The 22315-nt window shown below is 45.7% G+C and overlaps 1 protein-coding gene and 1 pseudogene across 4 annotated transcripts in view; one reads left to right on the forward strand and one right to left on the reverse strand.

Annotated features, from left to right (window-relative positions):
* Positions 1-22315, reverse strand: part of TIAM1 (TIAM Rac1 associated GEF 1) — a 407741-nt gene that overhangs the window by 339039 nt on the left and 46387 nt on the right. The window lies entirely within an intron of this gene.
* LOC103011649 (actin-related protein 2/3 complex subunit 3-like) lies at positions 4992-5859 on the forward strand (annotated as a pseudogene).

The following is a 22315-nucleotide window of genomic DNA, read 5'->3' on the forward strand; positions in this document are numbered from 1 at the left end:
GCAATTCATAGACTACCAGCTGTTAAAAGGTTTCTCCAAATTTAGACTTTAAATAAACTGACTCATGAATCTGTAAGACTTGGGGAAAGGAAAACTTACAAGGCAATCTTTTTAGGAATGGAGGCTGGTGAGAGGCATAAGCAGTATATAATAGTCAGTTCTTTAATCATCTTGTTAAAGATATGAATTTCATGTAAGGCTTTCTATCCTCAGAAAACAGGCATATAACAAATGATAACACCATCTGACTAGATAGAAGATCTCTCTTCTATCTGCCTGCGGTTTATTCTTTAAGAACTATTTTTCCTGAGACTACCTGGGCATTAAAAATAATTGATTTTAAATGTATATATATGAAATGTTAAGTGAAAAAAATCCATGTATCACATTACATATATACTGATTCCAAAAAAAGAGCACATGTGCTCAGTGGGAAGACAAGAAGTGAATTTGGGGAGATAAAGATCCTTAAAGTGTATTTTAATGAAGTTGCCTTTTTAATGAAGTTAAGTAGATAGCTAATATGTGTACATTTTTTAAATGAAGTTGTTTACGTTGTTAATGAATATGTGAACATCCCCAGACATCTGCGACTGTAACTTACCAAAACCACTCAGTGACCTTCTTCCTTTCATTAAGCTCAATCCTGCAAATATCTGAGAGCCAACTACACACCAGGTGCAGTGTAGGTGTATGGAGAATTCAAACAGGTTTAGATATAGTTCTTTCTCGAACATGGGAAGTGAGGGAGAGTGGGAAGGAGGATGAATTTAAACTTTTAAGAATGTGTAATCTGATCAGGAGAGAGGAGTATGAGAGGGGTAAATGCACAAACACAGGGCACACAAACAACCAATGATTAAAAAGAGATATGAAATAATAGAAAGCTTTAAAAGAGGAAAAGATCTTGAGTTGAGAATTTTAAGAAAGGCTTCATGAGAGAGGTGTCACTGGAAATGGCTAAGGATGAAGAATTTGGTAGACAGGCATTTTCAGAGAGTTGGAACAGCTTAAGCAAAAGCAAAGAAACAGAAAACTCCAAGAACTCTGGGAACAGTGCTTAGTATCAAGTTGGGCTGGAATGCAGGATAGGTACAGGCAAACCATGAGTTAACAAACAAAAAACAGACAGAGAGACCTGGTGGGACCTGATGCCAGGCTGAGGCACCTCCCTTGGTCTGACAGGCAAGGGAAGGTTAGGTGAAGTGTGATTTGGCAGTGACACTCTGGAGCTGCGCTTTAGAAAAACGAATCCAGCCGCCGTGGGTGGTAAGGTGTGGTGCTGGAGAAGCGTCGAGTGGAGACCTCTGTGCTAACTCGGGGCACAGCGCGGTGTATAGCCCCAGGGCTGGCAGCGTGGCTGGCACAGAGTGGACAGCTCCACAAATACCCGTTAAACTGAATTAGACTCCTTGTCTGAAGGGATCGGATGGATCTCATTTTTTCTGCACTTCTGCCAGGCTCCTAATGCACATTATGCACTAGATGCAAAGTGTCCCTAGGAGGCTCCTCTTGCCTCCGTCTTCCACTACAAATGATCCAGTCCAAGAAGCAGCGAGATGAAGCCCCAAGAATCAACAGGAACACTCTGCCTTCTCGTTCCCGATAAAGAATACTCTTTGTCCTAGAGCAAACATGAGAAAGGTACAGTTGTCCCTCGGCATCCACGGGAGGACTGGTTCTAGGACCCGCTACAGATACCAGAATCCGCAACGCTCAAGTACCTTGTGTAAAATGGCGTGGTACAGTTAGCCCACCGTATCCGCTGTTCCATGTCTGCGTATTCAACCAACTGCAGATCGAATTGGTTGAATCAGCACATTCAACCTCCATAACCTGTGGATACGGAGGGCTGACTGTATAGAAGATCAGCAAAAACTACAGGAAAGGCCAGAGTGGGGAAGAGCTTCAGGCCCAAGAAAGAACACCTCACGGGCTCAATATGAAATAACATGCTTTATCCTTCTACACTCCTACAAATGAAAAGTCACACTAGATTGGTCCTAAAAATTAACAAAAACATATACCCACATAATCAACATAAAATCAGACTTGGAGAAAAGTGCACTTATAATGTGATTAAAGGTTCTCTGAGTATATGAAAAGATGTCTGTGTTCTTAGGGAGGACACAGTGAAGTACTTCTAAAGCAAAGGGACATGATGCTTCCAATGTACTCTCAAATGGATCGGGGGAAAGAAAAGTTTGTGTGTGTGTGTGTGTATAAATGTGTGTTTAAGTGTACATATGTATATATGGATAAATGTGTGCAGGTGTAAATGTGTGTAGATATATATTTATATACATGGAGAGAGAATTATAAAAGCAAATGGCGCAAAATGCAGATAACTGGTGAATTTGGGTGAAGGGTCTATGAAAAGTTTTTTACACAATTCTTGCAACTTTTCTGTAAGTTTGAAGAAATATCAAAACAAATAGTTGTGAGAATGAGAAAGTTATATATTGGTAAGATCTTTAAAATCCACTGTTGGGGCTTCCCGGGTGGCGCAGTGGTTGAGAATCTGCCTGCTAATGCAGGGGACACGGGTTCGAGCCCTGGTCTGGGAGGATCCCACATGCCGCGGAGCAACTAGGCCCGTGAGCCACAATTACTGAGCCTGCGCGTCTGGAGCCTGTGCTCCGCAACGAGAGGCCACGATAGTGAGAGGCCCGCGCACCGCGATGAAGAGTGGCCCCCGCTTGCCGCAACTAGAGGAAGCCCTCGCACAGAAACGAAGACCCAACACAGCCAAAATAAATAAATAAATAAATAATTAATTAAGATCCACTGTTAAGTGATAAAATGAATAGATCCAGAATAGGATGTATGGAATGCTACCATTTGTGTAAAAGGCAGAGAGGAAAAGAGGGAGGGAGGAGATAAATATATAGATATATAGACACAGACAGATACAGAAATACACACATACGTGTAGTTATTGCTATATACCGGTAATGACATGTAAGAAACTGGAAACATTAGTAGCTTCTCTGTAGGGGGAATAGGGTAGTTGAGGGACAGAGGTAGAAGGGAAGTTTTCATTATAAACTCTCCTACATATTTTTAATTTTGAACTATGTGACTATATTATTACCTATTCAAATACGTAAATAAACAAAATACGATTGCCTTGAAAAAGATGTTAAAGGAAAATAACAGTAAAAGCATATGGTTTGGGGTAGCTCAGACCAGAGAAACATAGAAAATGGAATTAAAGCCACCTGGCAGGGTCCTACCCAGATGTGACCCCATGGGTCGCTGTGCTTGGAGAGCTGCCTGTTTAGAAAGGACTTGTTCCAGACCAGCAGAGCTGGGGGCTTGGAAAATATGTGCTATCAAGTTGCAGCCTAAATTGGACAGAAATTTCCCCTAAAATAAACTATGTAATTTACTTCCAACAGACAATTCCCCATAGCCGTGTTCTCCACAATGATATCGCTCATTCTAAGACGTAATCGTCTGGCGCACGGTCCATCTGTCCTGCATCTGACAGCCACAGCCTGCAAAGCCCTGGTGAACAGCTCTGGGAGCTGGTGCTGGTGGAAACCGATTCCTCAGCAGGATAGGACCAAACAGAAACACCATCCAACTGCCTTGGAGCAGACACCCACCCTTGGAGGTAACGCCTACAAGCCATTCATAGGTTGTGTCACTGAAGGAAAGACATTCTTGAACCTATGCAATATTTTTAAGACTTTCCAAGATGCTCATATAGGATTCCAGTATCCAGCAATTCAGAATGGGGAAATGGAGCTTCTCACCTGTCTAGACTCACCCTCTGTTAAACTTCATGGGGGGTTTCCCTGGTGGCGCAGTGGTTGAGAATCTGCCTGCCAATGCAGGGGACACGGGTTCGAGCCCTGGTCTGGGAAGATCCCACATGCTGCGGAGCAACTGGGCCCGTGAGCCACAATTACTGAGCCTGCGCGTCTGGAGCCTGTGCTCCGCAACAAGAGAGGCCGCGATAGTGAGAGGCCCGCGCACCGCGATGAAGAGTGGCCCCCGCTTGCCGCAACTAGAGAAAGCCCTCGCACAGAAACGAAGACCCAACACAGCCAAAAATTAATTAATTAATTAATTAATTAAAATTAAAAAAAAAAAACAAAAAACTTCATGGGGACGGGGCAAGTTCTCAGACAACAATAGGAAGATAAGACGATACCATGTCTGGGGAAGCCAGAGTGAGAAGGTAGCTTCCAGAAGTCATCTGACTTTCTGGCTGTCAGAACACCAGGCAGGGGACCCTGAGGCACCTCTTTGTCCCTTAAGGAAACCCATGGCTGCTGTCAGATCTCAGATCTCAGCTCCATCACTCAGTCTCTAGTGCTTTGGGGGAGTACTTGGCTGGGCACATCTGTGTGTGTGTTTATGCCTGAAACTGCCACATGAACTGTAATGAGAAATTTAACTGATATTTGCATCTGAACAGGGGTAGGGGGAGAGTAAGAAAGCAGGACATGAGTTGAGTAAAAGAGGATCCTTCTCCCCCAGAACTTGAAGATAATGGACTGAGGAACTCCCAGTCTAGTGGAGGGAAACAAACGTCAATTACAAACATCTTAAGGATGCACTCATCCCATCAGCCTGGAACGCTAGCTACTCCAGCATCCTAAGAAGGCATGTCCACGTGTGGGTGATGTCCATTAACAAAGATGGGCACGTTGTTAATCAACTATGCTCCAATATAAAATAAAAATTAAAAAAAAAAAAGGCAGCGGCAGAAAGGAAAGGCACACAGCACATGGAAAGAGCACCTAGTTATTAGAAACCTGGATTCCAACCCAGCTGTCCCTGAAGGGCTGTATGTGATTGGGCCAGTTACTTATCTTCTGAGACTCAGTTTCCTCATCTATAAAATGGAAAAAACAACACCTACCTTCAGAACTGTCCTAATAATGAAATTTAATTAGCAGTTAAAATTGAAAGTGCCATCGGGGTTGAAACCCGGGCGCCTCCAAGATGCCGGACAAACATTACTGAGCACCTGCTGCATGCCAAGCACTGTGACAGCAGTGAATAAGGCCAACAAATCCCTATTCTTAAGGAGTTTACATTCTAATGGGGAGACCGACAATAAACATGCTTACCACTCTTCCCTCATGGACCCTGACACGAAACTCATTGGAAACATGGCACTGTTGCCTATCAGAAGTCAGTTCAAAGGACCTGCCCCTAGAGACAAAAGATACAGATATTGTGGATGACGCTATCTATTACTTCAAGGCCAATGTCTTCTTCAAAAACTATGAAATTAAGAATGAAGCTGATAGGACCTTGATATATATAACTCTCTACATTTCTGAGTGTCTAAAGAAACTCCAAAAGTGCAATTCTAAAAGCCAAGGCGAGAAAGAAATGTATACACTGGGAATCACTAATTTTCCCATTCCCGGAGAGCCTGGTTTTCCACTTAATGCAATTTACGCCAAACCTGCAAACAAACAGGAAGATGAAGTGATGAGGGCCTACTTACAACAGCTGAGGCAAGAGACTGGACTGAGACTTTGTGAGAAAGTTTTTGACCCTCAGAATGATAAACCCAGCAAGTGGTGGACTTGCTTTGTGAAGAGACAATTCATGAACAAGAGTCTTTCAGGACCTGGACAGTAAAGGGAGCCTTGGGCAGACACTGTCTCCACAGCTGTGGGCAGCATTTACAGCAAGATGTACACAGTTCTTTGCCTTTATTTCGTAAAGTTTTATACAGAGGAGAGAAGAGAGCGTGTCTTTACTTGAAGAGCTCTTTATCAAGAATTTGGGGCTGTGGGGTGGGGAAGAATGAGTTGTTGACGGGTGATTTGAAATTTCTGCAGTATTAAGCTGGTGCTTAATGAGTAATAATATAGAAATTTTCTAACATTTCATGTCAGGAGAAAAAAAAAAAATTGAAAGTGCCTAACACAGAGACTGCCATGTAGCAGACCCTTGGCCAACAAAGCTTTCCTCCCTCATCTGCTTACATCGGACTCAATAAATAAAGCCTCGGTTATGGGTTGAACGTGCCGAAAAGGTATGTTGCAGGCTGAGGCTGGATGACGCGCCTACAAGCCGAGAAGACGAAAGATTGTCGGCAACCACCGGAAGCTGGGCAGAGGCATGGAACAGACTGTCCCAAAGAGCCTCCAGGGAGAACCAACCCTGCTGACACCTCGACTTCGGAATTCTAGCCTCCAGACTATGAGGGAATAAATGTTGCCTTAAGTCACCTAGTTTTGGTACTTTTTTGCGGCAGCCCTAGGAAACTAATACATCCTGCTCCCGCTCTCCCTCTTTGAAGGAAAAATGAAATTCCTGACATGCCTGAGGAAATAGGATACTTTCACAAATATAAATAATAAATAAATCCCAGGAAAGGCGATCTTCAGCGACAAGCCTTTGCAGAAGAAGGAGAAATATGAGAAATACACAGGTGCCTTATTGGTCTCTTTTCTCTTTTGCCTCCTCTTCCTCCCTGCCCCCTTTCTACTGGGAGCATCCACTATTTGGGGTTCTTCATTCTTCCCAGAGGGATGAAGACACAGCTAAAAAACGACCTTCTAATATAGTGCAGAAGGTCAGGACCATGAACCCCACCACTGCAGAGGCAGGTTCACACCCCACACACTTTCCACCTTCCCAGAGATGCTGAAACATGCCCCCCACCCCCACCCAGTAAGACTGGTGACCACTTCTTATTGCAAGGAGCAGAGGTGCCTGGATTTTTTTTGATGTTACAACCTGCTGGCAGCCAACCATAGGTCAACTGGGATGGAAAGAAGACAAAGAAGGGTCAAACCAAAGCAGAAAATCACTTTCTAGATGTCTATGTAGCTAGAAGGAATAGAAGTGATGCTTGGGTCTGACTTTACCCAACCCAAGTTAGCCAAGCCCAACCCCTTCCTTTGGTCTTCCACGTCTACCTGTGCCATGGTCTGAATGTTTGTGTTCCCTCAAACTTCATATGTTGAAATCCTAATGCCTAAGGTGATGGCATTAGGACGTGGGGCCTTTGAGAGGTGTTTAGATCAGAAGGGTGGAGTCCTCAGGAATGGGATTAGTGCCCTTATAAAAGAGACCCCACAGAGCTCCCTCCGCCCTTCCACCATGACAGGACACAGCGAGACGTTGGTAGTCTGCAACCCGGAAGAGGGCCCTCACAGGAACCCGACCCTGCTGGCACCCTGAACCTAGACTTCCAACCTCCAGAACTATGAGAAATAAGAAATCAATGTCTGTTTTTGGTTTTGGTTTTGTTTAATTTTTTTTTTAATTTGTTTATTTTTATTTTTTGGCTGTGTTGGGTCTTCGTTGCTGTACACGGGCTTTCTCTACTTGTGGCAAGCGGGGGCTACTCTTCATTGCGGTGCGCGGACTTCTCATTGCAGTGGCTTCTCTTGTTGCGGAGCATGGGCTCTAGAGCGCGCAGGCTTCAGTAGTTGCGGCACAGGGGCTCAGTAGTGGTGGCTCGTGGGCTCTAGAACGCAGGCTCGGTAGTTGTGGCACACGGGCTTAGTTGCTCTGCGGCATGTGGGATCTTCCCGGACCAGGGCTCGAACCTATGTCCCCTGCATTGGCAGGCGGATTCTCAACCACCGCACCATCATGGAAGTCCCAAATTTCTGCTGTTTTGAAGCCACTCAGTCTCTGGTTATTTCATTATAGCAGCCCAAATGGACTAAGACAAACTGCTATTCTATCAACACCAATGGTATTCTCGCTGGAATCCACAAAATCCATTAAATGGTTTGAACCAGTAACAAAGAAGCCATTTGTTTGGATATGTGGGTCCAACAGGCTGCATGTGTGGTTATCAGCTATCTGATAAGACTCAACCAGAGTGAGACAAGAGTGGTCACGGCTTTGGCCATCGTTTTTATTCTCCTCCCTTCCCGGTTCCACCAGATTTTCCAGCTTTCACCTAGCTATTTTGGGGGCTTGGGGAAATTTCCAGTGTCAAGGAATGTAATTACAGAATTAACGACTCAATAGAGCTGGTTCTAATAAGGTCACCAAACCAGTCCACCAGGTGACATGTCTTAGAGAACAGTGAAGAGAGAAATACCAGACAGGACACTCTGGGATCCACAACCCCTGCCAGGAAGCAATAAGAAGGCATTGATTTCTTCCTCGGCCACCATCACCAGCAACACCTGAATCCGGGGCAGCACCAAGAAGTAGGGCAGAAGACAGAACTAGGGGTAGGATTCTCGCTAGAGAAAAGAGGAAACTGTGACGCTGAGATAATGGATCAGGTGAGAGGAGTTTCTGCTCAATTCAGGAAGCTGCCTTATGATGGTTTTCGCCCAGATCATCTGTCTTCGGTTTCCTGGTTCACCCTGGAGTGCACCCTCTGATGCATTTCCTAGTTTCCCTTTACGCTCGGCTCTTAATTATTCAAGAACTGCTAATCCAGGTGACAGAAATCTCCAACTTCGGCTGCCTGCCATTTCTCTGCTAGGGAGCATCTCCATTTGAGGGAGGGCAAAGGAAATTTAAGGAAAGGCAATCAGTCAAGCAAGGAATCCTCACAAGGAAACCTCATAGCGGAGTTAGGATGATGAATTTGCCTTGGCAGGAACCAATTCAAAATGGAAAACAAAAAAAAAAAAAGGAAACTAAGAGGCAAAGAAAGATCTCAGAGAGGAAATCCCATGAATCTTATAGTCAGAATATTTCATTGCTGGAGATCACCTGGGCTCTCTACTTGCTTTTATAGATAAGAAGACTGGCACTGAGAGTGACCCCAAATCACGAAAACGGTTGCTGTTAACACACCGGTCAGGCCCTCTGTCCCCATCAGGGCACTCTGCACACTGCTCCACCCGCCACGTGAACACGCAGGGATAGGGCACTCTGCACACTGCTCCACCCGCCACGTGAACACGCAGGGATAGGGCACTCTGCACACTGCTCCACCCGCCACGTGAACACGCAGGGATAGGGCACTCTGCACACTGCTCCACCCGCCACGTGAACACGCAGGGATAGGGCACTCTGCACACTGCTCCACCCGCCACGTGAACACGCAGGGATAGGGCACTCTGCACACTGCTCCACCCGCCACGTGAACACGCAGGGATAGGGCACTCTGCACACTGCTCCACCCGCCACGTGAACACGCAGGTACAGCAGGAGGCCTGCTAACGACTCAGGACCAAACCCATGCAAGGTGAGTCTAAAAGACAAAATGAACATCAAAAGAGGCTTTGCTAGCTGCGGTCCACTGTGAGTGCAAGAGTTGGGTCCTGATTATGTGCATTCAGGGAGGGAAGCAATGAGATCAATTACACTGCAAAGTCTAACACTCAGCTCTGAAAGATGGGACAGACCCAATTCCCACCTTCGGCCCAGAGAGACAGCCCCTGTTGCCAGTGTTCACACCTTAAAGGCCTGCCCTCACCCCATCAGCCAGCACCAAGTCTGTTCTGATGAGTCTGAGTAGAGTAAACATACCCTCTGGATGAGCAACTCCACACATCACCCTAAAAGGACCAATCCCAGGCTCTGTGTAAGACACCAAGATTCACTGAGCATGAAGCAAATGTGAAAGGTGACCCAGGGGTCTCTGTGTGGAAGGACTTCTAGCTTAGTCCTTTCTGTATTATTTGAATTTTAGGTATAAGCCTCTTCCTTGTTCCCCACCCCGAGTTTCTAGGCTGTCTCTCCACCTCAGTGGCCTCAGGGCTGAGGACATTGCCAGTACAGACTGGGACATTCTAGCCCAGATGGTGTACAACTTTGGGGAGAGCTTACTCCAGCCCACTCCGTGATAGAACTTATCTGGGCCAAATTGCTAGAGAGCTGATGTTTTCTCAACCATCAAATGTGAGGGCCAAACTATGGCCCCTTCCAACTCTAAAATTCTCAGGATGATTCAATACACTAAATACTCTAGGTATTCCAATGGAGGAGTTGGGATCAGCCCATCCACTTTCCCAGAGCAGATCTCTAATTAATGCGTATCAGGTATCATTTGCAAATGGATAAAAGATTCACTGTCTCCTCTCTTGACCTGGGCCCAATCCAACAGCAAACAAGAGCCTGAATCTTCCAAAGGAAGCGTGACTTCTTTCCAGGTGAGGTATCAGCAAGCTGATGTTGTTGGTCTGTTGCCTGTCTTGACTTGCTATGGGAGTTACAGGTCCCTGCTTGCCTACAAAGGCACTACAGGGCAACCTGGAACTTCAATGAACAGCCCTGTTAGGGGAACTGATCAGCCTGAGATTAGTTGCATTTGCAGGCAAAAGAGGGGCTTGATTTAATCTTCACGGAGATGCAAGGGCACGTCCAGAAGAGTGAGCAAGTCAGCTGACAGCAAAGAATCCACTCCTTTGGGGTAACTCACTCTCCTTTTATACTTTCCAAGGATGGGATGCCACTTTATCAAAGAGAAAGTGTATCTGATGGTGCAAGTTCTCTACCAGAAGCCACCCTGCGAACAAGTCCCATCCCTCCAAGTTCAAAAATGCTGGTTTAAGAAATGAAAGCAATATGGGTGGCTAGGACCTACAGCGTTCCTTCCTCTGTTAGTTTTGAGAAGATGGCAACATGAAAACTTTCAAAGTGAGGAAACATCCTACTTCCTAGTTAGCTCAAAGCAGTGGACCTAAGGCTAGTTCTCTGTGTGAGGGTCTCTGGGTGCAAAAAGGGACTGATGAGTTCCGCAGCGGAGTGGAAATGCAGGAACCCAGTTTGGCTTTCCTATGCTCAGATCCTGAGTCATCCTTTCTGATGTTAAATTGGCCTGCCTTTTTCACAGGGTACTACACTTGCTAATAACTGCTCTTTAGTCTATAAAGGAAATTTTTAGAGGAACCTACCTCTTCTCCCCAGAAGCTCAGAACTTGACTACTGTGGTCTGCTCAGCACAAGAGATATTCCTTTCCTGACACTGATACAGCGTGACAGGAATGATTCCTCTTTTTTTTTTTTTTTTTTTTTGGCCATGCTGCACGGCTTATGGGATCCTAGTTCCTTGACCCTAATCCTAACCCTAATCCTAACCCTAGTTCCCCGACCAGGGATCGAACCCAGGCCCCCCAGCAGTGAAAGCACTGCCTTTCCAGTGAGAGTCCTAACCACTGGACCACCAGGGAATGCCCAGGAATGATTCCTCTTAAAGAAACTATCAAGTACCTTCGAAAAAATTGTATTCGTCTCTGACAGGCCTGTACTGGAGACCTCAGAGGGACCAAAAATACAAAGATATTGTCCCTGCCATAAAGGGACCTAGGACACAGAAGGACTGCATTCGCCTAGAGCAGTATCCATGGTGCGTGCGTAGCTCAGAACAAACCAGGTTCAATCACAACTCACCCACTGCCCAGCTGGGTGACCTCAAGGCCAAGCAAGCTACTTAACCACTCAGGTTCCTTGTCCGTAAACTAGAGATCATGAATCCACCTCACAGGGCTGACATAAGGATTCGATGATATAATTCACGCGAAAAGCTTAGCTATATACAGGAGTTACTATTATCAGCAATGAATAATTAGAATCCAAGAAGACCAAGAAGTATAAATGTTAAAGATAAAGGGCCAAGGAAATTTTTTTTAGGGTGCCAAATGTTTCATTTATTTTTAAAATTTTTATTGCAGTATAGTTGATTTACAACGTTTTATTAGTTTCAGGTATACGGCAAAGTGAATCAGTTATACGTATACATATATATCCACTCTTTTTTTAGATTCTATTCCCATATAGGCCATTACAGAGTATTGAGTAGAGTTCCCTGTGCTATACAGTAGGTCCTTACTAGTTATCTATTTTATATGTAACACTGTGTATATGTCAATCCCAATCTCCCAATTTATCCTTCCCCCCTCTTCACCCCTGGTAACCATAAGTTTGTTTTCTACATCTGTGAAGAAAATTTTAAAACTAGGAGATGTGGCAACTGGATCAGAGCGAAGGAAGACTGAGAAAAAGTTAACTGTGTTCTTAGCCCAAATTAATTGGTGCCATTAAAAAGACTGGAAATTCTTGACCGCAAGAGGACTCCTTCCAACTTGCACCCTGGAGCCAGCAGCATCAGGAGAGCGCCCACTGAGTGTAGACATTGCAGAGAATTGTGAAGAAAAAAAAAAATCAGTGAATCAGTGTTACCTTGGTAGATGCTCCAAACCTCTGAAGTCTTTTGAGCTAGAAAGATCTTTAGAGGTTACTATGCCAGCTTCCTTCCAAAGCTGATGCCCACAATAGGAAACAATTGATTTGTTCAAGATCCCACAGCTAGCTGAAGACAGAGCTCTGCTTACGACCACAAGCACTGATAACTACACAGATGCTTTTCCCCCCCGCCGTCCAACTTTTCCTCACCACAGGCATTCGCCAGCTCCTCTGGCTGGCTCCCCATTCATTTCTCCCTTCCTTTCCTCTGTAACGCTCTCCAAACCCACTCAGTCTCTTTCACACACACAGCAGATGCACAGAAACGTGGGGTGGGTTTTTTTTTGCATCCTTCCATATCATTGTGTGTTTGTGTGTGTGTGTGGTAAACTATACAGAACATTAAATATATCATCTGAACCATTTTTAAGTGTACAGCTCAGCGGTATTATGTTTACCTTGCGGTGTGACCATCACCACCATCCATCTCCACAACTCTTTGCATCTTGTGAAACTGAAACTCTGTACCCATTAAACGATAACTCCCCATCCCCCTCCTCCCAGCCCCTGGCCACCACCCCTCTACTTTCTGTCTCCATGGATGTGAGTCCTCTCAGTACCTCACACAAGTGGGATCATACAGTATTCCTCTTTTTGTGGTTGACTTATCTCACTTAGCATAATGTCCTCAAGGTTCATCCATGTGTCAGAATTTCCTTCCTTTTTTTTTTTTTTTTTTATTTATTTATTTATTTATTTATTTATTTATTTATTGGCTGTATTGGGTCTTCGTTTCTGTGCGAGGGCTTTCTCTAGTTGCGGCAAGTGGGGGCCACTCTTCATCGCGGTGCGCGGGCCTCTCACTATCGCGGCCTCTTCTGTTGCGGAGCACAGGCTCCAGACGCGCAGGCTCAGTAGTTGTGGCTCACGGGCGTAGCTGCTCCGCGGCATGTGGGATCTTCCCAGACCAGGGCTCGAACCCGTGTCCCCTGCATTGGCAGGCAGATTCTCAACCACTGCGCCACCAGAGAAGCCCCCTTCCTTTTTAAAGCTGAGTAATGTCCCATTGCACATATATACCACAGTCTGTTTATCCATTCATCCATCAATGGACACAAGTTGCTTCGACTTTTTTGGCCATTGTGAATTATGCTGCTGTGAACATGGGTGTACAAATAAATACCTCTTCAAGTCCCTGCTTTCAATTCTTTTGGATATATACCCAGAAGGGGAACTGCTGGATCATATGGTAATTCTATTTTTAATTTTGGGGGGAGATATGTGTATCTTTTTAAAATCATTTCACACTTCTCCCTAACTATAATTAATAGAAAAGCCAGTTTTCCTTTTTATTCAACTAATATTTAAAAACACCAGCTCTACGCTAGGTCTTGGGCTAGATAGGAAGGTACAATCAATCATGAGCTAAAGTCATGGTCCCTCATCTTGTTGGGGTTTACAATCCAGTGGGACAGACAGACAGGAATCAGATCACGGACAAATATCTGTTTCATCTGCATAGTGAGTGCCATGCAGGATCTTAGGAGAGTGTGTACCTCCCCCCGGAAAGGCACAAAACAGAAATGTCCAGATAGAAGTGTGTTGTCATCAGAGGCTTGACAAAGCAGAGAATAATGACTGAAAAGACTTAGCAGGGAAGGGCAGGATGGGGGAGTTGGGGGAGAGACAATCAAAAGAATGACTCCGAGGGACTTCCCTGGTGGTCCAGTGGTTAAGACTCCACGCTTCTACTGCAGGGGCACAGGTTTGATCCCTGGTCGGAAAACTAAGATTCCGCATGCCACATGGTGCGGCCAAATTAAAAAAAATAATAATAATAAAAAAAAATTTTTAAAAAAAGACTGAGCTCAAACGAAGAGGGAAGAAACAGACAATAATAAAATTGATGCAGGAAGCAGTGCCTCTAACATCAATCACAACATAAAGCATTTTAGAGTGGCAACACAATGGCAGTAGTGGGGGTGTACTGTGGGTTCAGTCGTGTCCCCAAAATCTGTCCCCCAGATATATGCTGAAGTCCTAACCCAGGAACTCTATTTGGAAATAGAGTCTTTGCAGATGAGTAAATTAAGATGAGGTCACACTGGATTGGGGTGGGCCCTATTCCGATGGCTGGTATCTCGATAAGAAGAGAGAAATTTGGGGAAAGAGACAGACCCAGGGGAAGGACGGGTGAGGATGGAGGCAGAGTCTGGAATGATGCAGCTACAAGCAGAGGAACTCTAAGAATTGCTGAGAGCAACCAGGAGCTAGGAAGAAGCAAGGACGGATTCTTTCCTAGGGCCTCCAGAGGGACCGTGCCTCGGCTAACACCTTGATCTCAGACTTCTAGCCTCCTGAACTGCTAGAATAAGTCTACATGCTGTTTTACGCCACCCAGTTTGAAGGATTTTGTTACTGCAGCCCCAGGAAACTAATACAGGATGGAATGCGGAAAAAGCCCCAGACTGGGATTCTTGTGTATCTTTTTTTGGGGTGTGGAGGGGAGAGAAAGAAAAATAAAGAACTAGACTTTCAGGACTTCCCTGGTGGTCCAGTGGTTAAGCATCCACCTTCCAATGCAGGGGACCAGGGTTCGATCCCTGGTCAGGGAACTAAGATCCCACATGCCGCGGGGTAGCTAAGCCTGCACACCGCAACTAGAGAGAAGCCCCCATGCCACAACGAAGATCCTGCATGCTGAGCATCCCGCGTGCCGCAACTAAAACTCCCAACGCAGCCAAATAAATAAGAACTAGACTTTCATCTCGAAATTCCTAACCAAATAACCACTTCTGATCCAGGCCTGTTGACCTGAATCTCAGTTTCCGAATCTGTTGGGTGCCTGGGTTTCAATATCCCCAGGTGTGCTTTTCCAACTGCCCCAGCAGGGGTAGTTCCAGATTGTTCCTACAGGAGGGCAACAGGGACACTACTGGCATTTGGGGTATGACACACTGCAGAACAGTTAGCAAACTGGGCTAAAGGCTAGTAACTCACCCTGCCCCCTCCAACATAATAAACACACGTACTTCTAGTGGAATCAGAGGCAGAGTTCAGACCCGACCCCAAGATTGATCTTCCCAAGATTTATGTTTGAATACACTGCGCGGATATTTGATGGAGAAGGGGGGGGGGGATGGAGAGCACCCCGCACAATGATTCCTCAGGACCGCCACCAAAGCTTGCCCGCTGAGACAGGGGTCCCGCAGGGAGACTCCCCCACTTGCACATGAGGCAGCCCCCTCCCCGGCATGTACCATGGAGGACGGAATGGGACCCCCAGCCCAGAGGAGCAAAGCCGGTTCTCCCAGAGTCATGCAAAGCCCCCAGGGCCACGTGAGCGCACAGTCGCCGGCCTAACACAGGCACCACCTCCGACCCGCCCGCCCCGCCCCACCGGCACCCGAGCGCTCCAGCGCCGTCACCGCGCCTCCTCTGCCGCTGTCAACACAAACACCCACACCCAGGAAGGAAGCAAAAATAACCTGCGCATCATAGCAATGCCTCATCGCCTTCCACAGGGAAGCTGTGCCTCTCCTATTCCCCTGGAGGACCTGAGAGGGGAGGGGAGGGGGGAGGGGGAGGGGAGGGAGGAGGGGGAGGGGAGGGAGGAGGGGGAGGGGAGGAGGAGGAGGAGGGGAGGAGGAGGGGAGGGGAGGAGGAGGGGTGGAGGAGGAGGAGGGGAGGAGGAGGGGGAGGGGAGGGGGAGGGGAGGGAGGAGGGGGAGGGGAGGGGGAGGGGAGGGGAGGGGGAGGGGAGGGGGAGGGGAGGGGGAGGGGAGGGGAGGGGAGGGGAGGGGTGAGGACGTGAGCGCCAGACCCACCCCTAGTGCTTGGCGCTGTCAGAGGAAGATCATCTTTAAAAGGGATAAACGTCAGATGCTCTTCCCTTGCGTCAGATGCTCTTCCCTTGCGGTGAAGGCGGCACTGCGTGTCCCTCTCCCTTAGGCGGCCGCACTACCTAGGCTGACAGCTCTTGCTACCAGCAAGCCAGTTCCCATGTGCTTCTAAAGCCCGCGTACTTGGAGGATGAGTCAGCCGCTGAATTCGGCCTCCAGGGCCCTCCCCAGGCCACAGGAGGCATGTTTCTTTCTTTCAGGCAGGTATATTAGTGCCCAGGCTGGAAAGAAGTGAAAAGTTGCCCTTCTATATAACCCCAGACCAGAACCAACATCTTACGAGGACGGTCATTAAAGGACCTCCTAATCTGAAAGGTGAAATCCTGGTGCTATGGGTTCAACTGTGTCCCCCAAAAAGATATGCTGAAGTCCTAAGCCTAGCCCCTGTGAATGTGACTGTATTTGTCAGCTAGGGCTGTCATAACAAAGTACCAGAGACTGGGTGGCTTAAATAACAGAAATTTATTTTCTCACAGTTCTGCAAGCGGAAGTCTGAGATCAAGGTGTCAGCAGGGCTGGGTTTTCCTGAGTTCTCTCTCCTCGGCTTGTAGATGGCCACCTTCTCACTGTGTCCTCACGTGGTCTCCCTCTGTGGTCATGCATCCCTCATGCGTGTGTGTCCAAATTTCCTTTTCTCACAAGGACACTAGTCAGATCAGATTAGGGCCCACCATAAGGGCTCATTTTAACTGAATTACCTCTTCAAAGACCCCATCTCTAAATACGGCCACTTCTCACATTCTGTATCACTGCGTGTTAAGGCTTCAATATGTGAAGGTGAGGGACACACACATCCCATTCAGCCCACAACAGTGACCTCATCTGGAAATCATTTACATTTTACAGTTGGGTCATTGCAGCTGTAATCAGTTAAGATGAGGATACACTGGAGTAGACTGGGCCCCTAATCTAATATGACTGGTGTCCTTCCAACAGACGCAAAGATTGGAGTGATGGGCCAACAAGCCAAGGGACACCAAGGATTGTCGGCAACCTTGAATCTAGGAGAGAAGAATGTAACGGATTATCCCCTAGAGCCTTCAGAAGGAACAAGGCCCTGCCTTGGACCTGGACTTTGGACTTGCAGCCTCCAGAACTGTGACAGAATAAATCTGAGTTAAGTCACCCCGTTTGTGGTACTTTGTTAGGGCAACCCTAGGTACTAAGCTTAGGAACCCCAGCTTGAGCAGGTTGCTGGCACTGAAGGTTTGGACCTCTGAAGCCACTTAGCAATAAATAGAAAGCCTCAGGGAATTTCCTAGAGGTCCAGTGGTTAGGACTCCGCTCTTTCATTGCTGAGGGCATGGGTTCAATCCCTGGTTGGGGAACTAAGATCCTGCAAGCCGCATAGCATGCCCCCCCCCAAAAAAATAGAAAGCTTCAGTCAAAATTATTAGCTTTATAAATCAACTATACTTCAATTTAAAGAATTATTAGCTTTAAATAAAATTCAAAAATTTATTTACAATGCAGCAGAGTGATTATCAGCACTGTCTCTATAGCCAGAATATCTACACTTAGATCCCTGCTCTGTCACCAGCCACTTGACCTTGGCCAAGTCGTGCCCTTGGAGCCTCAGTTTTCCTCATCTGTAAAAAGGGGATGATGATGATGATGATGATAATGATAATAATAATATCATCTAGTTCATACTATTATGAAAATCAAATGAAGTAATATTTATAAAGCACTATATGCCTGGTACAGAGTTGAAGCTATTAAAAGTTTTGATCAATCCTAACAAAGAGTTATGTCACCAAAGCATGCTTCGCTCAGTTGTGTGTGACATCCCTAAAACTCTTGGATCAGGCTTCCCTGACCCTGGACTGATCACGTGCAAAGTCAAAATTCACCAAAGTTCCAGGAAAGAGAAGAGCAAAAAGGAAAAATTTAACACTAAAAAAAATATTTCAAAAGTCTTAAAACCTCAAGCTTACATCTGGTTGCTAAGGCAAGGAGAAAATATTTTTAAGAAAATCTAATTTGAGAATCCATGTGGAATTGACGGGCAGCTGGAACTGACTGGCAGAAATAGGCAAGAGACACCATCCTGGCAGGTGGAGACAAAGGAGGGCTGTGAGTTAGGGTCCAATGGTAAACCTAGCCCACAGGTACGTAACACAAAAAATGTCTTACACAACACCTACCTTTATCAGGCGGGATGCACCAAAATTTTTTATTCTACTGCAATTTTTTAATGTTATCACAACAGCCTTGAATGAACCAACAAATGCCTTATAACCCACAGTTGGGAAACCAAAGAAATGACCCTCTGAAAGACTCTTCCTGCTCTTCTTTTCCCAAAATATGTAACGTCAGGGACTAAATTCTGAGGAAAACTCCCAGCGCCTCTTTTCTTTTCAAGGTCTAAGATAATCACAGAGAAAACATGAATGTTCTAGAACAAACTACATAAAATTGGACATTAAAGACTACGCAGGGTTTTGAGAGGGCTGACAGCTCTGTGCGAAAAAGTCAGTAAAGTTAACGTTTACTCTATTTCAACACTATTCTTATCTTCCTGGAAATCAATTTATTTTAATAAACATTTATACACATGTGCCATATATACGTTCCATACATATACATGCACCGTGCACCAGGCACTACTGTAAGCTCGTCACACATACTAGCTCATTTAATCTTCACAATGACCCTGTGAGATAGAGGAACTGTATTATTATGCCCATTTTACAGATGAGGAAACTAAGACCCTGAGAAGTCACTTAACTTTGGGCAAAGTAGCTTCTCAGGGTCTTGGAGCTGGGATTCAAGCCCAAGCAACCTAGTTCCGTGCTCTTCCCCACTAGAACATGCAGCTTAGATTGATCTCTTAGTCAGTTTTCTCACTATTTCAGATGCCCATGTTCATCATTAAGCAGATTTCCTTTTGAGCTTCAATGCTACCATCTTGTAAAATGCAAACTTGTTTTAATCATTTTTAACTGAGACATAATTGAACAGAACAGCATTATATTAGTTTCAGGTGTGCAACATATTAATTCAATGTATGTGTATACTGCAAATGATCCCCACAGTAAGTCTAGCTAACATCCATCACCACAGAGCAAACTCTGAATCACTGCCACACAGCCGCCAAGAGGCTAGGTAACCCACAAACTCTCACCCTCTCAGTAGTAGTCATGCCTTCTATGTTCTTTTGCAGTGGAATCAGACTGTCAAAATAAGCTCCTCAGAAACCAGAACACACCTTTATTGAAAAAGTGACATTCTGAATTTGTTTTAAAGGAGTCTCTTATACAGGAATCATGCCTGCCAGTTGCTATCTTTACATCAAACCAGATCTGCTTGTAAAAACAATGTTCCACGAAATTGAATTATTTGTAGTGAGGTGGATGGACCTAGAGTCTGTCATACAGAGTGGAGCAAGTCAGAAAGAGAAAGACAAATACCGTATGCTAACCCATATATATGGAATCATAAAAGAAAAAAAAAAAGGTCATGAAGAACCTAGGGGCAAGACTGGAATAAAGACGCAGACCTACTAGAAAATGGACTTGAGGACATGGGGAGGGGGAAGGGTAAGCTGGGACAAAGTGAGAGAGTGGCATGGACATATCTACACTACCAAATGTAAAATCGATAGCTAGTGGGAAGCAGCCGCATAGCACAGGGAGATCAGCTCGGTGCTTTGTGACCACCTAGAGGGGTGGGATAGGGAGGGTGGGAGGGAGGGAGACGCAAGAGGAAGGAGATATGGGGATATATGTATATGTATAGCTGATTCACTTTGTTATAAAGCAGAAACTAACACACCATTGTAAGGCAATTATACTCCAATAAAAATGTTAAAAAATAAAAATAAAAAAATAGTCACTCATCCCTTAAAAAAAAAAAAAAGTACCAGCACATTCCCCCAAAGAATTGCAACAGAGGGACATTACTGGGGTGGGGGGCAGGGCGGGGGGAAATGCCCTTGTATCTCAAAAGCTGCTCTGACGGCCCCCTTCTCCCACCCCATCCCCAATTCCTTCCACCTCATGATCTAAGAGTTGAAATTAAGAACAGACTTACCACTGTAGAATCAAACATGTTTGCCCCAAAACATAATGCAAACCCAGGACTAAAGAAGGTAAAAACTATTTTCAACTGAAAAGGCAATTATCCAACCAAACTGGTTGAACAAGAGAATTTGCAGATTCCAGGTTCTTGCTTCTAGGGTTCTAAAGGTGACCTACCAATGTACAGGGTCAGGAATGCAGCGGCCAAAAATGTTAAGTTACAAGGTAGGAAGAAAGTAAAAAATTCAATCTTGATACAACCACAGTCCTCAAATCCTCCAGGATTTGAACTGCAGAGCCCATGCCTGTAGGTCTCGGTGTGGTCCCCGACTGTGCAGCTGAACTGCCCTCTCTCTGCAAAAAACAGGTCTCCTGGAGCCTGAAGCTGGGGGGGACCATAGGACAAAGCCAACTTTGTTCAAGTGGAAAGCCTGTGATCCCCGTCGGGAGAGATGGAAAGCAAGATACAGCCACATTATTTCTTGCTTCCAACCCTCAGTATTTCTATCACATATGTACATGCAGCTTCCCAATCCATTCTGAGATTCTGTCACAGAAGTGCGTGGGAGGGCCTCACCTGGTTTGGCAACTCTTTGCCAACGGGCACTCTTAGCTTTCCATAGATGTGACAGCACTTTTACAGAAACCCAAGATTCCTGTGCCCTCGACCAAATGACTCTCCAAGGGGTCTACACTGGCTCTACAGACACAGTAGAGTTTGTCCTCTGCCTCTGCCCCTTTCTTCACTCTCCACCCACAGGCCGCCCCTCCAAAATCATGACCTGCCATTCCATTCGCTACCCCGCCACAGACACCTCATTTCCCTGGAATGCCTCCAGCTTCTTTTGTCCATCTATGAAAATCCAATCCATCCTTTGAAGGCTAGCTGGAACCCAGCAGCATCACTATCGAAATTCTTGCCCTCCACCCCAGACCCGCTAAATCAGAAAATCTGGGCCAGCAATTCGTGCTTTAACAAGCCCTCTTGTTAAATCAGGTTCTGGTGCCCACTCAAGCTTGGCGCCCAGTGCTATAGCCATAATCAGTACTTTATTCTACCTCTACCCACTTAGATTAGGCACTCCATCTTGTAAGCCCCTCAGAGCCTGGCACCCAATAAACACATGCTTGTTGAATTAACCTAAGAAACCTCTTCTAGAACCAGAAAAGGCAGCGTGAAATCAGCAAGTTTACAGGCTACTACTACACCTCCACCCACCACATACATTCAGGCACATAATGATAGCAACACCCGCTCCCTACAGCATGAAACTGGAATTGGTCAGCATTTCTGGGCAGCAGGTGATTTAAGAAAAAAAATGCAGAGCTCCCAGTCATGGCCATGGTTCAAGGTAAGATTCCTTGGGCAGGTGAAAACATACTCAGGAATGTTGGAAAAGACATGGGTTTGTGTCTCACAGGGGGTCTTCACCGGCTCCAATGGAACCATCCCCATGGGTTCCCAAAGGAAGGGAATTACCTATGTGTGATTAACCCTCAATAATTGGCGTAACGTCCTCTTGCCTCATCAGAGCTATTGATCCCCAGTCCCAACCCTGCAAAACTCAACATGCTGTTGGTGCCCGCACAACTAAGTCCATCCAGGATTTAAAAAAAGAAGAAAAGACGGACAAAATGATATTAGAATAAAACAATGAGAATCAGGACAGTGTAGCAAAAACTTCTTAGAAATATAATAAACTAGTAGGTACTGGGCTCCTGTCTTTCGCCAGGCACTGTGCCAGGGGCTTAAATACTCACAGTGTGTGGGTGAAAGCCATAACTGCTCCCTGCTCCACCACGTGATTTCAGGAGATCTGTGTAAGGAACTTTAAGACAATCCCAATCACATAAAACCACTGGTGGAGAATACTATATTTTTGCTTGCTGTGGAAGGCTAAAAAATGTCCCCCAAGATATTCCCAAACCGTAATCCCCAAAACCTGTAAATATTACCTTACATGGCAAAACATATAATTAAGTTGAGGATCTTAACCAAAATGCAGTCACGGGTATCCTACTAAAATGGAGGCAGAGGGAGATTTCATAGATATGAGAGGAGAAGATACACAGAGGCAAACACGGGAGTGACGTGGCCATAAGCCAAGGAACGCAGGCAGTCATCTGAAGCTGGAACAGGCAGGGTACAGATTCTCCCCTACAGTCTTGGAGGAAGTGTGCCCCTGTCGACAATCTTGATTTCAAGCCAGTGAGACTTATTTTGGACTTCTGGCTTCCAGAACTAGGAGGGAAATTAGCGCTCTTTTAAACCACCAAATTTGTGGCTTAGGAAACTAATACATTC

The sequence above is a fragment of the Balaenoptera acutorostrata genome, chromosome 4, assembly GCF_949987535.1.
Source record: "Balaenoptera acutorostrata chromosome 4, mBalAcu1.1, whole genome shotgun sequence".
Classification (NCBI taxonomy): domain Eukaryota; kingdom Metazoa; phylum Chordata; class Mammalia; order Artiodactyla; family Balaenopteridae; genus Balaenoptera; species Balaenoptera acutorostrata.